This window comes from Myxine glutinosa, chromosome 13 (assembly GCF_964187855.1).
Source record: "Myxine glutinosa chromosome 13, kmMyxGlut1.1, whole genome shotgun sequence".
Taxonomy (NCBI): Eukaryota; Metazoa; Chordata; class Myxini; order Myxiniformes; family Myxinidae; genus Myxine; species Myxine glutinosa.
In genome coordinates this window covers 49,700,364-49,717,384 of record NC_136273.1, presented here as the reverse complement: position 1 = coordinate 49,717,384, position 17,021 = coordinate 49,700,364, and the positions used below count along the sequence as shown (strand labels likewise).

Here is a 17,021-nt window from a genome sequence, read left to right as displayed (position 1 = left end):
AGGGTGGAGGGGGAAGGGAGGGGGAGGGGAGGACGGAGGGGGGGGGAGGCGGGAGGGGGAAGGGGAGGGCCAGTCAACAATGACGTTGCAGTTCTCATGGTCGCAGAGCAGCAATGTAATCAGGTGAAGGCATTCTCTCCAATGTCGACTTGAAGCTGTTGACCAGCGCATTATTTGAGTGGAGCATATCTTGTAAGGTGAGGATTAGTTCAGAGCGTAGGTTGGGGAAGTTCTGTCCTCGTCGGGCAGCTTCTTCTCGGTGGTCACCCATAAAATAGATTTGTAAAAATTTCGGTTGCTCACCTGGTTGAGGGTGGATAGAGCCAATGAGGTGGTATACCTGGCCTTGCACCTTGAATGAAAGGCCTTGCACCTCGCTGAAATGTGAAAAACGCTATGAAACGCTATGACGCTATGAAGCGAGCCCCTTGGCAAAGCGAGCGATTTTTTTTTTCATAGCGTCATAGCGTCATAGTGTTTCATAGCGTTATAGCGATTTTTTTTTTCATAGCGTCATAGCGGTCATATCGTTCATAGCGTTTCATAGCGTCATATCATTCATAGCGTCATAGCGTTCATAGCGTCATCACGTGATCGCTCTGAGCGAATCAGCGTGCTGCTATGCCACCTGCTCTGATTCCGTTGATTCCGTGCACTGAAATGCGCTGAGGTAAATATGAATAAAAAATATGGATCGTCAAATATTTTCAGTTCGGCCATGTTCGTCCCAGGCTCAATGGCCATGTCTATGCCAAATATCAAGCACGTAAGCCTCTCCGTTTAGGAGTCTATCGGTAACATTACACACACACACACACACACACACACACACACACACACACACACACACAGTGTTTTATATATATAGATGGTGCAGCACGTAATGTTGGTTTGTGGGCTAATTCACATCGGTTGCGCGGCTGCCGGCATGGTTCCCCATCTGCTTCAGTCATCTCACAGGTACGGTAAGCTGACAGGGCATGAGCATCCGGTTAGAGGTGAGTGTTGTGGATGGGGTCTGTGAACTTTTATAGATGCGGTGGCCTTTTAGAGTTATCTGTGATGACATCCATCACAATATAAACTTGAACGGCACTCGGTAGAGTGCATACCTCTGCCAGACTGAACAGTTTATGTTTTGTATCCCACTGATAGGCCAGATCTGTAACCGGAACTGAACCAAACTCTAATCGGCTTGTCACCTACCCTGGTCATCCACCAAGTTTTGTCAAAACCCATCCACAACTTATTGAGATATCATGTTATATAATGTTTTTCACCCATCTCTCAAGAGTGAAGGATCACTTCAAATATTGTCGTATCTGGATCCAGATCTTCACCAAAATCTTATTAATTCGTCTTTATCACCCAACCAAATTGTCCACCAAATTTCATCCCAATCCGTCCATAACATTTTGAGATATCCTGCTCACAGACAAACAGACTGGGATGAAAACATAACCTCTGGCCACCTTCGATAATAACAGGAAATCTAGATACCTGTGCTCGTCGACGTGGTCGAGTTGCTGCTTGTGGTGTGCTTCAGATGGTGGGGGACAGGCTCGCTGAGCGTCGTCTTGTTAAGGATTTCTTGAGCTGCCATGTGCTTGGCTTTCTTAACCGTGTTTGTTGTTTTCTCACAGCATTGCTCACCTAGCACCAGCTGCACTGTGAAGGGCTACATCAGGGAAGACGACAATAAAGAGTGTTATCAAGGGGGTAAAGCAAATGGATGCCAGGCCATAAAATGGACCGTTGATGCATTGAAATACAGAGTGGCCCAAAAGGTATTACATGAGATACGAATTTATAATATCATGGAAATATTTGCACATGAGACAACATGAAGATAAACTTGGCCAACAACTTAAAAACAAAATGAGAAAAATTATCACAATGATTGCTTCAAATAAAAAATTGAAACAATACGCAACTGGAACAAAATAATCGACGACACATTTTCTGAGTAAACTGTTTTGAGGCACCATATATTTATTTATGAAGGACTTTCAATTCATTTGGATCAAGTGGGCCAACTTTCATTGCTGACCTTGTACTGTGGCTTCAGATTGTTGAAATGAGCAAGTTTGTTCAGCGGACTCATTGGTGTCTTCTCCTTGAGGTCAGCCTGGATCTCTGGCAAAGAACCTGCTGACAAGGCCCATGAGTCTTAAGCCTAGATGAAATTCATGCAGGCCTACCCATTTGTTTTAAACCCCAGTGCCATATAGAATACGAGAGTTTGTGAACTTAACAACAGGCACCATGTTGTTAAGTGGTTGAATTACGATCTCCTGGCATGTACCTTTGAGACCTTAAGGACTTTTTGATCCCTTAGACGTTACAGACGTTGTATTTTAGACCTTAGACGTTAGACCCTTTGAACTCTCAGACCCCTTACACCATTTGGATTTTTACAAACCTTTGACTGTGGACCTTTCAGATATTTAGACTTTTTAGTCCTTTACAGACCATTGACGTTAGCCCCTCAGACCTTTCACATTTTAGACACCCTGAACCTATCGATCCTTTAACGGCCTCACGACCCTTTATACACCTTACACCCTCAAGACCCCATTAGACCCTTTGCCATGAGCCTAGCATTTTAATAACCTAGGATGAACTCTTTGAATGCACCAGGTATGACAAGTCACAGACAAGGTTTCTTAAAACTCGGCGTTTGCCTTTACCGAGATGGAACGTCACCATAGCATGCCACATTCAGTGATGTTTCATGGTTTCTATAATCGTAGTAAATGTACAATACATTTATAATAGAAGAGATTTTCCATTATAACTGGGACATATGTGGAGGAGGGTGGGGGACTATAGTAGTTCAGCTATCTCACTCGGAAGTATCACTTTTTGAAACACCCTGTAAACCTGAGGGTCACCACTACTCCAGGACCGTTCTTGATATGTCTTGTTACCATGTGGGGCACAGAATGACTATGTGATGAAATACACTACAGTAGCCGCCAAAGTAGGGTGGCAATTCCAGAAGATCTAGGGTAAAGACCGTTTTACCACAGCAGGTCTGGCCAGATATGTGGGCAGAGTGTGGGGCATGTGGAAGCGCAGGCGGATCAATGTGAATAGATAGCCTGCTTGTAGCAGCTATCTATGTTGAGCTGGGCAATCATAATTACGTGCAGGTATAGGTTCGATGTGCCCTCGTTCTCTGAAGTCTTTGTGATCTCGATGGTAGTCCCTTCAGTGGTGTTCTAAAGCCGCCGCCTGCTGCTGTGCAACTCGTCATCATAAGTTGAGCACGGGTCCTGCCACAGTGGGTACTTGGTGGTCAGATACTCCCCAAGGGTTACATCTGCAATGTTAAAGCAATTTTCCACCATTGCGGCCTGGGGATGGTGTTCTTTCTGCAACATTCCGGCAAGGTACTTTTTTGCCTCATCCCATTGCTGGTAGGTGTGCATGCCTTGGCTGTTCAGCTGGTTGGAGACTCCCTCAATGATCACCTCCACCTTGGTGATTTTAGAGTTGTAGAAGTCCTCAGTGTCTCTGCCATAGGCTTTATTTTCTTTGGAGTCTTCAAACAGCATCAGTACACCTTGCATGCTGCATGCCGGGGTATTCAGGTTGATGTTGCACAGCGTGTCTTTTCTTCACGGTCATCTTACGGTGGCGAAGGACTCTGTCGTATAAGATTGCAAGGCGGCTGGTGTACTGACTGCAAATTATCTTCGCCAGCTCTGGATGCATCATCATATCGTACTCGAGCGAGATGTTCTCGAGGTTGTAGCTTACTTCCGGCTTGTTATCAATCACAATCACGCATAAATAGTCATTAAACGTGAGCTCCTACTCGAGTCTGTCTCTCCAGGCCACCTGTAGAACAACATGTGGGTCTCCAGCAGTTCAACGTCCAGCGGGATATAAAAACGGTTGCCGGAGGCAGCTGCGATAGCTTTATCCTGCTTATTTTCGGATTTGTTACCAGCTGCCATTCTATGTCTATTTACATTTCAGTCTTTGCTTGCGTCAGTGTTTGTTGGCTGCGTTTTTGTGCTTGCAGGATGTTTTCCAGAAGTCGCAGTGGCATTGAAAGACACCAGAGTCATCTATATTCCATACTCATCACCTCATTGCCACTAATCCTGATTGTGGTCTTTTTCACAATCGCACGGCCTAGGTTCTGGACCATGGTGTGGGTGTCTCTTTCACCGCACATCCGCCGGGTGATTCTGAAGGCTAGACGTACTGTTCCTGGGACGATCATATTGTACTCGCCAAGATTTGGAAATTGTACCTGCATCATCTGAATATGATCGATTGTCGAGGAATTGTTGGTGCCAACCACACTTTGCTGAATGCCCTTAACCTCCCAAGGGGGTCGTAGCTGGCGGTAAGGGTTATGTTTGTGTCCATATTGTGAAGAAGGCATTGTGCTGTTCCTGTGAAAGCACTTCTCGTAATTAACTGCTCTGTGGTATTTGTTCAATACCACTGTTGTTTCAACCTTATTGCAATGCACAACAGTGTGACAATGGCAGAAGGAGGGATTGTTTGGATATGGGATCCAACCAAGCAGGGTGGGAGAGCGATAAAGGGAGAAAGATAGGGAGAGAGTGGGGGAGGAGAAGGGAAGATGGGGTGGGGGTGTCGTGGGTAGAGCTGAATCAAGAAACACGCTCCCTCATGGAAGCTGTGCATAACTACGACGCCGCACATGCAGCCAGGACGGATACCCCTTCCACGCGGAAGGACTACTCCAGATTAGAGGTGGATAAAGATGGCTAATTGCGGTTCAAGGCCCATCAAGATTATGATATCTTTGCCGGGAACACTAAAAATCTCTAGCGCTGTCGACAATAACCTGCCGGAAATGTAGCAGAGCTATCCGCGATCAGCTAGGGTTCAGTGACTGGAAACCAAAATATAAACTGCCCTGCAATGTCCTCCCTCACACGATACATCGAACCTGGATACCCAAGAGATCAGAGATCTTGCAGGGCTTGACAAAGCCATGTGAGCACAGCAGGGAGAGATTATCAACAACCAAGCGAGGCTCTTGGAGATAGATGCGGGATCTCAAAGTTAGATGGCGACATCACCCAGAATTAAAGAAAGCTGGAGGGAGTAGTACATTGCCTCAAAGGTCAGATAAGGCATTGAGGCACATCTGCGAGACTTTGAGAAGCAGCGGCAAGAACTCAAAAATGAAAGCGGGCCCCACTTGGAGGCTGCCTCGACTAACAGCGGGAACCTTCACTCACCAAATCTCTCAGATCCCTGACACAATCAACAGGATCATGCATGAGGACACCACACTTGGATAGCTCCTCCGCACCCTATTTCAGGAGCAGGGTATTACAATTGTGAGCATTTTGACCTCACTTGGGTTTATCGTCTCAACCATGGTGCTCTCACTCACAGGTGGTGATGGTGGAGGAATACCAATGCCCCCACCTTAATTTTTTCAGCAGTTTACAATTAAGACAAAAGCATCCCGTATTTAAACGTGAGTAACAATAATGAACATAAACTGTATTTGTGATTTCACATGCACTGCAACTACACTAACAAATGGTAATTTTGGAAGTCAGACCTTGCTACCCATTATTAATATTAAGCCCCTACCCCCTACCCCCGCCCCCCCCCCCCCCACCAAATAGGAAAGTGAGACCACCAAATAGAAAAGTGGAAAAAAGAGAAATGAAAGAGTGAAGGTGAGCAGAGAGTCTTGATTTTGGCAGTTTCACCATAAGAGGATTGCTGACAGATCTTGTGCGTCCTGTACAAATATTTGAGGGACAGAGCACAGACAGAGCTGGGGGAGCTAGGCCGGAGAGGAGTCCGTAGAAGACAGAAAGATCACCAACTTGCCTGCAGTGAGAGAGTGAAAGACCCTCAATTTATTGTATGGTTATAATTGCTTGTTTTCTCACCACTTCTTGTCTTGCTCGCTGCAATTAAACCTGTGTGGTATAAAGAACAGTGTCTTGACTTGTCCTGTTCGGGTTTGGGTAACTTATCCTGGTATAGTCCATGGGCCAGAGCAGATATCGGTGCCACCTGGGGGGACCAAACCAAAGTAGTACTAAAATGTTTATCGGGTTGATATGAGTGTAATAATATATGATAGCCTTTTGAGATAGGTAGCTTTGTCAATAATTAAAAAAACTCATTATCTTGCCAAAACGAAGTTTTTGCAAGATGTATTAGTCAGCTTGTATGTTTGTTTTTTTGTTTTTTTGTTTTTTTGTTTGTGGTTAATCATTTTTTTTCCACGTTTAGATCACTCTGTAGACCACAGTTATTATTGGAAACTCCTGTAACTTCGCATATCAGAGTCCTATAGAGATACCCTTCAGCACACAAAATTTTGAAGGTCAAGGTCAAAGGTCAAGGTCACTTTGTGGTCAATCATGGAGGTCGACGAAACCCTTATTTTTTGAGTAACTTTGATCGGATCGTCTCCAAACTTCATGGGAATCTAGTATATGGTCCGGCGCTCAGCTGATTAGTTTTTGGTGGCGATCGGCCTTGACCTTCATGGTTAGCGCTGGAGGTCGAAAATTATTGACCCCAAGGTCAAATGTTGAAATCGTTATTTTTTGAGTAACTTTGATCGGATCGTCTCCAAACTTCATGGGAATCTAGTATATGGTCCGGCGCTCAGCTGATTAGTTTTTGGTGGCGATCGGCCTTGACCTTCATGGTTAGCGCTGGAGGTCGACCTTGACCTTTGACCTTGACCTTCAGATCACTCTGTAGACCACAGTTATTATTGGAAACTCCTGTAACTTCGCATATCAGAGTCCTATAGAGATACCCTTCAGCACACAAAATTTTGAAGGTCAAGGTCAAAGGTCAAGGTCACTTTGTGGTCAATCATGGAGGTCGACGAAACCCTTATTTTTTGAGTAACTTTGATCGGATCGTCTCCAAACTTCATGGGAATCTAGTATATGGTCCGGCGCTCAGCTGATTAGTTTTTGGTGGCGATCGGCCTTGACCTTCATGGTTAGCGCTGGAGGTCGAAAATTATTGACCCCAAGGTCAAATGTTGAAATCGTTATTTTTTGAGTAACTTTGATCGGATCGTCTCCAAACTTCATGGGAATCTAGTATATGGTCCGGCGCTCAGCTGATTAGTTTTTGGTGGCGATCGGCCTTGACCTTCATGGTTAGCGCTGGAGGTCGACCTTGACCTTTGACCTTGACCTTCAGATCACTCTGTAGACCACAGTTATTATTGGAAACTCCTGTAACTTCGCATGTCAGAGTCCTATGGAGATACCCTTCAGCACACAAAATTTTGAAGGTCAAGGTCAAAGGTCAAGGTCACTTTGTGGTCAATCATGGAGGTCGACGAAACCCTTATTTTTTGAGTAACTTTGATCGGATCGTCTCCAAACTTCATGGGAATCTAGTATATGGTCCGGCGCTCAGCTGATTAGTTTTTGGTGGCGATCGGCCTTGATCTTCATGGTTAGCGCTGGAGGTCGAAAATTATTGACCCCAAGGTCAAATGTTGAAATCCTTATTTTTTGAGTAACTTTGATCGGATCGTCTCCAAACTTCATGGGAATCTAGTATATGGTCCGGCGCTCAGCTGATTAGTTTTTGGTGGCGATCGGCCTTGACCTTCATGGTTAGCGCTGGAGGTCGAAAATTATTGACCCCAAGGTCAAATTACGAAACCCTTATTTTTTGAGTAACTTTGATCTTATGATCTCCAAACTTGGTGGGTATATAGGGTGTGGTATGGCGCTCAGTTGATTAGTTTTTGGTGTCGATCGGCCTTGACCTTCAAGATCATTTTGAAGGTCATTCAATTTTGACCAAAAGGTAAAATTTTCAAGTTTCAGTTACCATATCGAGTAGTACCTCAAATTGAAGCCCTTGTTGAGTGCTTTCCAAACATATAACTAGTTTGACAATGTGACGTCATTTGACGGCGTTATGACGAAAAAACTGCACTTTTCATGTATATTGTATTGCTTTAGTTCGCATTGTTTAGGTCACTCTGTAGAGCACAGTTCCCTTTGGAAACTCTTGTAAGTTCGCATATCAGAGTCTTTTAGAGATACCCTTTAGCACACAAAATTATGAAGGTCAAGGTCAAAGGTCAAGGTCACAATGTTCACATTTTGGCAAGATACGGTTCACCCTGTGGGTGAGTTTTTATTTTTTTGTCATTAGCGCCATTGTGTAATTTGCAAAAAATGAAAGATACGCCAGTGTCAAATTTCTATCTCCACCAATGTGGATGAAAACGATGCAAATAAGGTTATTTCCTTTTGATTAAAAAGCAAAATGCAAAATAAATGTGATTCACACTATTTTTTACATTGTATTGTGTTTACTGCCTGCAATAATTGTATTTATCTTCAGCTGGAAACTTAACATTTTGAATTACAGGTAGATTTAAGCGGTTTTTTTTCACCAATTATACTTATATTATCTTTTCTTTCAAAACTAATATCTTAACCAATATTATCTTTTTGTATGTTGCAGATAGTGTTGTACAGTGATCAGAGTGATGTCGATGGATCAAGGTACCACCCTGCCGAAGAAGCGGCCGTGCACAAACTGTCTTATTCATTGCTCAGACGATGACTCTGATTCCCTGGTGACATTGAGGGACCTGGATTCATGGAAGGCTTTGCTCCGGGCTGCAGAGATCAGACAGCATTCCCCAGTCCTTGACTTGGCAAAAGGACTAAAAGAAGGGCAAGTACCTCAGGTACAGTACCATCGCAAATGCCGCAGCATGTTTACCATGAAGAAGTCTTTGGACTCGATCCTCTCCAAAGGTGCCAGTGCTGAACCCACAGAAGCTGCTTCCAGAAGATCATCATCCAGGACCAGGGATGCACCAAGTAGGCCTACTTCAAGACTGTATGACAAGATCTGCATCTTCTGCCAGAAGCCGAAATACATCAAAGGACAAAAATCAAGGGAACCTCTTATGCAGTGTCTTGGGTTACGAGCAGACGACACCATCCGCAAGGCGGCAATAAAGAAATGTGATCTAAGAGTGCTTGCATTGCTGAGCAGAGACCTAGTTGCCACAGAGGGGAATTACCACAAGACGTGCTACAAAGAGTACACAAGAAGAAGAGTGTCTTCTACCAGCTCTTCAGAAGTACAACAGGAAGAGAGTGAGGCAGCAGATTATGAGAAGACAGAGAGACAAGCCTATGAGGAACTGTTCATGCATGTGAGGACTGAATTCCTCCCAAACCCTGAAATATTGCCGTTAACAGACCTCACAGCCAGGCTTGAGAGATCCATGAACTCCCATGGCATCACCAAGATCAAACCCTCGACAAAGAAGCATGTTCGTCGCAAGCTTGAAAGTGAGCTGGAAGGGTCACTTCACTTTGTCTCAAATGAGAAAGGAAGGGTGCTTCTCTATCCAGACAGCCTGTCAATGGATGACCTTGTCAAGGAAGCCCACAACATGAAGCAAGATCTACGTGAAGCACAGTCTATCAAATCCATGGATGTCCTCACCAAAGCAGCCATACAGCTGCGGAATCAGATCAAGAAACAAGATGTCCAACAGTCATGGCCACCTGATACACAGAAAAGTGTCATCCCTGAAGCTGTCACAAAGTTCCTGTATACCCTGCTGACTGGGGATACTGAGTGTGCAAATCCCTCTGAAAGAGTCCAGCGTCTTGCTGCTTCTTTTGGCAGTGATCTAGTCTTTGCTGTCACCTGTGGCAAGACTAAGCCACCCAAGCACATACTCCTCCCATTTGCTGTGAAGACACTGACAGGAAACACAGAATTGATACGAAGTCTGAATCGTCTTGGCCATGCTATTTCCTACTCCCAAGTAGAGGAGATTGACACAGCTCTTTGTGTCCAGAAGCTGGAACGCTCAGCAGAGGACATACCACTGCCAGAAGACATGCATCCTGGTGTGTTTACCACCCTGGCCTGGGATAACATTGACCGTCTTGAAGAGACACTGAGTGGAGAAGGCACCTCTCACAGGGTCAATGGCATTGCTGTCCAACCCAAAGTTGCAGGGCCTATGCCACAGAAGGTCCTGCCTGCAGTCAGCAAATCCAAGAAGAGGAGCATCAGTCCTGCCCCATTGATGCTACCAACCTACAATGTTGGACAGCGAACTGGGCCACCTAAGACTGAGACCCTTGATTCTGACACAAACAAAGAAGTTCAAGATGCAAAGAAGAAGAACCATGTATGGCTCCTGACTCGAATGTCAGATCCTGAGAACCAGACCATAAGCAGCTGGACAGGGTTCAACATCCAGATCCGCAATGATGTGACAGTGATCCAGGACACTGTGAGCTACCTTCCCACAATCAATGCTCCTGCAACTGTGAATGACGTACTGGAGCAAACACTTGGCATCATGCAGTCCTTACAGCTCAACAAGATCGTCTGTGTGTTTGACCAAGCACTCTTTGCCAAGGCTGCTGAGATAGTGTGGAAACATGACAAATTCAAGAACATCATCATCAGGATGGGCGTCTTCCACACAATCTGCAACCTCCTGTCCATCCTAGGGAAGAGATTTGAAGATGCAGGACTCAGAGATGTGTTTGTTGAATCAGGTGTCATTGCAGAAGGGTCTGTGGCTGGGCTGATGGAAGGTCGCAGGTACAACCGGGCAGTTAGAGCACACAAGACTGCATATGAAGCACTGATGAGGCTTGCCTGGAAAGGCTTCCTTCTGTGGATAGAGAACACTCATCCTGAAGACAGCCAACACCTAGAAGAAGCCCTGAAGAGCATTGGAGAGTTCCACAACAATGTTTGCCAAGCATCCTTCCAGGACCTGCTTCAGGATGAATCATGCACACGTATCGTGGAGCTGTTCGAAACCTACCTGAACTCCCTCAGAGATGAGAACAGCCTTGCAGCCTTCTGGATGTCTTACCTAGACATGGTTGAGATTATGCTGGGCCTCATCCGAGCATCTCGAGAAGGTAACTGGATGCTTCACCTGGCAGCTATTCGAGAGATGATTCCCTGGTGCTTTGCCTATGACAAGGTGAACTACACCCGGTTCCTGACCTACTACTATGCCACAATGTCTCGGCTACCCATCGAACATCCTGACATCCATGCCCACTTTATGCAAGGTGTGTTTTCTGTGCAGATCGGCTGCAAGAATCCCTTTGGGCGGATACCTGTGGACCAGACGATCGAAGAGACTGTCAACAAGGACACCCAGACACCTGGAGGCACAAAAGGGTTCAGCCTGAAACCTGGAGCTGTGGCTAGATACTACCTGACATCTGAGTACCGAAGCACTTATATGAGACAGCTAAGGGACATGGTTCATGTAGGCCAACATGACAACTTCAGTCATCCTGACCTACAGATGCCAAGAATCAGAAGAGATGAGGCTGACATCCAGTCCATGGTTCCACTGATGGAAACCAGCTGGTTGAATCCATTCAACCTTGACCATGGAGAGCTTGTCAGTCTGTCAACTGGTGCGGTGGCCCCAGCAGAAGTTGCCAAGCACCTTCTCGACGCCCGCAAGGTAGGAGAGGAGGCATATCAAACATTCAAACAAGAGCGCTTGGAAGCAGCTGCCCCAGCTACAACGTTTCATGAAAAGATGTCAAATAAGAAGCTGAAGACGTTTTCAGACATCAGAAAGAAGTCATGTTGTAAAAGCTCTGCCAAAGAAGTAGTCATCAAAGCTGACAGGAAACTGTTTGGCCAGATGATACTTGTTGCCGAAAGCAGGAAACTACACATGAGTGACGTGCTGGCTCATCCACTGGGGCCCCTGCCATGGGCTCTGGCCAATGGTGATGGGTCTCTCCACAAGACCAACAAAGCTGCCCTTGCCAGGGAGTTGGAAAAGAATGTTTCTCCAGCAGAAGTCATCCCAGAGCCCTCAGCAACAGTCATTGATGGGATGAGCCTAGTCCATAAACTGAAAGGAAATGAAAAGACCTTCTCACAGCTGGCAGAATCAGCACTGTCTCAAGTCCTCCACGAAGGTGGAAAGAGCCACCGCATTGATGTCGTTTTCGATGTCTACAGAGACACATCCATCAAAAATGCAGAAAGGGTCAACAGGGGAGGAGACACAGCATTGCAGTTCAAGACCATAGCACCTGGGCACAACATTCAACAGTGGAGAAAGTTCATCTCCAGTTCATCTAACAAGACCAGCTTGATCGAGTTCCTTGTGCAGACATGGAAGGGGCCAGAACACAGGCAGAAGCTTGACAACAAGTTACTGTATGTGACCTGTGGACATCAATGTTACAAACTGTTGAAAGAGCACTGGGAGGAGGCCACAGAGCTAAAGTCCTCACAGGAAGAAGCTGACACCCGCATCTTACTACATGGTGTTCATGCAGCAGAATCTGGCATCAGGTCCGTTGTGATCAGTGCAGAAGACACAGATGTCCTCGTGCTGTGCCTGGCTGTTGCCAAGTCCATCCCATGTCCCATGTACATGAAGTGCGGAACCAAGGCCAGGACAAGATACCTTGACATCCAGAAGCTGAGCCATGCTCTGGGAGGTGAGGTGTGTGAGGCACTGATTGGTATGCATGGCTACACAGGCTGTGATACAGTCAGCGCATTTGCTGGACGTGGCAAGTTGGCTGCCTTCAAGCGAATGAAGTCTGACAAGACCTATCTGGAGGCCTTTGCTGAACTTGGTCAGTCATGGGAGGTATCTGGGGAGCTGTTCAGTAAACTCCAAAAGGTCACCTGCCATCTCTACATGCCTTCTGCACAGACTGCCACAGTCAACAAGCTTCGCTACCAACTGTTCTGTGCGAGACGTGGTGAATTGGAGTCTAGCCAGCTGCCTCCCTGTGAGGACTGTCTCTTCCTGCATGCCCTCCGTGCGAACTATCAAGCGGCCATCTGGAGGAGATGTTTGCAGAGTCACCCATTCATCCCTGACCCCAAGGACTGTGGTTGGACCACAGATGAAGAGGGCTTGCTGTGCAGTGGATGCGTGGATCACCTGCACCAGAAGCTGTGCTCCAGTTGCTGTCCTGCAAATGTGTGCACTCATGCAAACTACCGGACTGTACCTGCCTGGCATATAGCTTGAAGTGCACAGACATGTGCAAACTACAAACCTGCACCAACCAAGCCAGAGAAAAAGAGCTGGAAGTAGAGTTGTCAGACTCGGACACTGATGATGACACTGATTAACTTGGCAGTGTACAGTCATGTATGAGAGTGTGTATCACGGTAACAGAAATTTCAATTTTGACTTGGGTTATTAAGTGATGACATGATAAGTGGTCTCTTCAAAGCTGTCCATGCACGCTCGCTTTCGAAGTTAAGTAACTTTTCACAATTGTGTTTTTGTCGAAACTGGTCTTGTATGTACCTATTGGGGTGTCTTTAATAGTATTCTTGGCGTTGGTTTTTTGTACCTGTGTACAGAATCGTCGGTCTTTCTCATCGTGTATTCTGAGGCCTAAGTGTAGTACTAGGCTACTGTGTCCAACCTTGGCTTTAGGCTTTGTTTTTGTCTCAGCGGTTCTCCGATCACGCTGAAATTTTTTTCCGGTCTCTGTTTTCACGGTCTTTTCATCCCATACTTCCTTGTTTTAAAATCTCAAAAAAAAAAAAAAAAACCCAAAAACATTTCCTTCCGTTTTTATTCGTTTATTCGTTCTTAGTTGTTCGTTCGTTCATTCTTCGACCACGCTGTTTGTGATCACGTTGTTAAAAAATGTCTCATCTGAACCCTGAAGACCTGTATTCTGTCATTTTCTATAACACCTTTTTCTTCTTCTTCTATAAAAGGATGCTTTCGACTTGCTCACCAAATCCATTCATTCCAAAAAAAAATTCCATCTCTTATAGTGCATCTTTCATTCATTCCCTAAACTCTCCAGCACTCCATCCTCCCTCCAGCGTCCTCAAACGTATTTTTGACTCGAATGTCTCAAGAAACTCATTTTGCAATAAATGTTCGTTTCCCATTAATTGTACATTTTTCAAAATCCCATCACCCCAAAATCCCATTTCCCATCACCCCTCCCCTCTAAATCTACCCCCTTGCCCATCCCCTCCAAACCATCCCCATCACCCATCTCTTTCAAATCTTCCCCCTTGCCCCTCCCCTCCAAATCTTCCCAATCACCCATTCCTTTCAAATCTCCCCCCACACCCCTCCCCTCCGAGACTCTCCCTCGCTCCTCCCCTCCTAGACTCCCCTCTCACCCCTCCCCCTCAAAGCGTCCTCCCCGCTTCTTCCCCCTTCCAACTTTCACCTTCATCTCCCTCAACCTTCTGCCTCACTCTTCCCCCTCGTCAAATAACACCTCACTGCGCCTCTCCCAATCACCATCAAACCTTTTGTCTGCCCCATCCTTCCCTTTCTCCGAGCTATTCTGTAATCTCTGACACACCTTCAACAGCTCTCCCTACTTCTTCCTCCTCTTCCACATCTTACCCTACCGCTCCCCCCCCCCTGTTCTGTATCCGATGCTCCCCCTTCCTCTTCCTTAACAGTATGGACCTCAAACATCCGGGGCCTTCGCTCAAACATGTCTGATCTCTCCATACAGGTTGCTTCTGACAAACCAGACGTGATCTGCTTAACAGAAACTTTCCTCCTTCATGATGTCTCTGATTCCTTGGTATCTCTCCCAGGTTACTCCCTACTCCGGTATGATAGACCTGAGCCTCGTCCTGGAGGTGGGGTTGCTATCTATATGAAAAACTCTCTTCCTCACTCGCCCTGCACTGCCCTCTCTCCACCTCACCCCCAGGAATACCTTTGGCTACGGCTTCCCCTTCGCTCCCACCTTTTGTTCATATGTGTGTTGTACCGTCCACCAAACAGTGATGACTCCATCTACATCTCGCTGTCTGAGAATATGGACCAACTTCTATCTACCCATCCCAACTCTCTCTTCCTCATATGTGGTGATTTCAACTGTCACCATGCCAGTTGGCTGGGTGTGGGTACCTCTCTCACCAGCCATGGCTCTTCAGCAAAGGACTTCTGTGACTCACTGGGACTGACACAAACTGTCAATTTCCCGACCCGGATTTCAGTCAACGGAGCATCTTCTCTTCTGGACTTGGTTATCACTAACTTCCCTGAAAATGTCTGCTGCTCTTCTTCTGCTCCAATCGGCTCTTCTGATCATGTGCTTGTTAAAGTGGACATCTCTCTGACCATTCTCAGAGAGCCTCCTCAGCGTCGACGAGTCTGGCATTTCACTAAGGCCAACTGGCACGGTCTTCAAGCAGCCATCAATCATCTGGACTGGTCTCCCATCTCTACTGCCTCTGACATAAATTCTTCCTGGGAATTCTTCCAAAGCAAACTGCTCTCTCTCATGCACAGATTTATCCCATCTCGTCTTCTGTTGTCATACCCTTCCTCCCGTCCATGGTACACGGAATCTTGTGGTGAGGCTATTGCCCAGAAACAACTTGCTTTCGTCTCCTGGAAAGCAAATCCAACGGAAGGAAATCTCATTTCCTTTCACAAAGCCCGAAACAAGTGTGTGTCCACCCTCAGGAGAGCCAGGAAACAATATCTCTCCGTTCTCAGGACCGAACTCTCTTATCTGTCTCCCTCTTCCAAATCCTGGTGGTGTCTGGTCAAATCTGTTTCTGGTGTTTGTTCCCCCTCCATCCCCTCCCTCACCTCAAATGGCCACACGGCTGACTCCGCACGTGAAAAAGCTGAATGCCTCAACTCTGTGTTTGCCTCTAAATCTTGTGTCCCAAACCTATCCCTCTCTGTACCCACCGTACCCAGTCATACCCAGCTGCTCCTGGACTCTGTGTCCTTTCCTCTTGACAAGGTGGAAAAGTTTCTGTCAACCCTCGACTCGGATTCTGCAACTGGACCTGAGGGCATCAGCCCACGGGTCCTAAAATCCTGTTCTTCCGCTCTTTCACTCCCTCTCTCTGTTCTCTTCACCCTCTCTTTTGCTCAAGGTCATCTTCCATCTGCTTGGAAATCTGCCAACATCACCGCTTTGCACAAACAAGGTGCAAAAACAGATCCCAGCAACTACAGACCAATCAGCCTTCTCCCAATTTATCAGCAAAGTCATGGAATCCATCATTGCTTCAGATATGAAATCTTTCCTCTTCTCCAATGGCTTGATCTCTGATCATCAATTTGGTTTCAGACCTGGACACTCTACTCTGGACATGCTGCTTCTGCTTTCTCAACAATGGATGGAGGTCCTCAATGCCAAACAGGAAATTAGAGCAGTCTCCCTTGACATATCACGTGCCTTCGATACGGTCTGGCACCCCGCTCTGCTCACCAAACTCTCCTCTTTTGGTATCCATGGAAATCTCCACGCATGGCTGGCGGACTTCCTCTCTAGTCATAGTCAACGTGTGGCCCTGAATGGGTTTCTCTCATCTCCTCTTCCTGTTCAGGCTGGAGTTCCACAAGGCAGTGTTCTAGGCCCTGTCCTTTTTCTGGTCTTCATCAATGATCTCTCTGACTCTCTTGAAAATCCTCTGTATCTCTTTGCTGATGACTCTACTCTCTGTCGCTCCATTCTTCATCCCTCAGATCGGCAGTCTGCTGCCTCCTCACTCTCTGCAGACCTGGACAAAATCACAGACTGGGCAAACAAGTGGAACATGTCTTTCAATCCTGACAAATCTCACACTCTTACGATGTCTCTCCGAAAAGACCGACTGGACAACCCTCCCATCCACTTTCTGAATAATCCTCTCCAAGAAGTTCTGTCACTCAAGCTTTTGGGTCTCACTATCTGCCATGATCTTTCCTGGGAAAACCACATTTCAAATCTGGCCTCCAAAGCCAGTCGCCGACTGGGCATCCACCGTCGTGCGAAGTCCTTCCTTGGCACACCTGAGCTCCTCACCACATACAAGGCTTTCATCCGCAGCTCAATGGAATACTGCTCTCCCCTCTGGGCTGGTGCTCCTGCCTCACACCTAGCTCGTCTTCACGCTGTTGAAACCAAAGCATTCAGAATCATTGGAATCTCCCGCGATGAAGCTAACTCCAAGGGCCTCTCACTCACTCACCGCAGGCAGGTTGGTGGTCTTTCCATCTTCTACCG

At 46.4% G+C, this 17,021-nt stretch overlaps 1 pseudogene across 1 annotated transcript in view; it reads right to left on the bottom strand.

Moving 5' to 3' along the window:
• Positions 1-17,021, bottom strand: part of LOC144888672 (sterile alpha motif domain-containing protein 9-like) — a 105,122-nt pseudogene that overhangs the window by 10,074 nt on the left and 78,027 nt on the right. The window contains exons 2-3 of the transcript XR_013621207.1: positions 2,051-2,148; positions 1,501-1,678 (exon numbers count right to left, since the gene is read on the bottom strand). The product of XR_013621207.1 is annotated as a sterile alpha motif domain-containing protein 9-like (transcript). The remainder of the gene's footprint in view (positions 1-1,500; positions 1,679-2,050; positions 2,149-17,021) is intronic.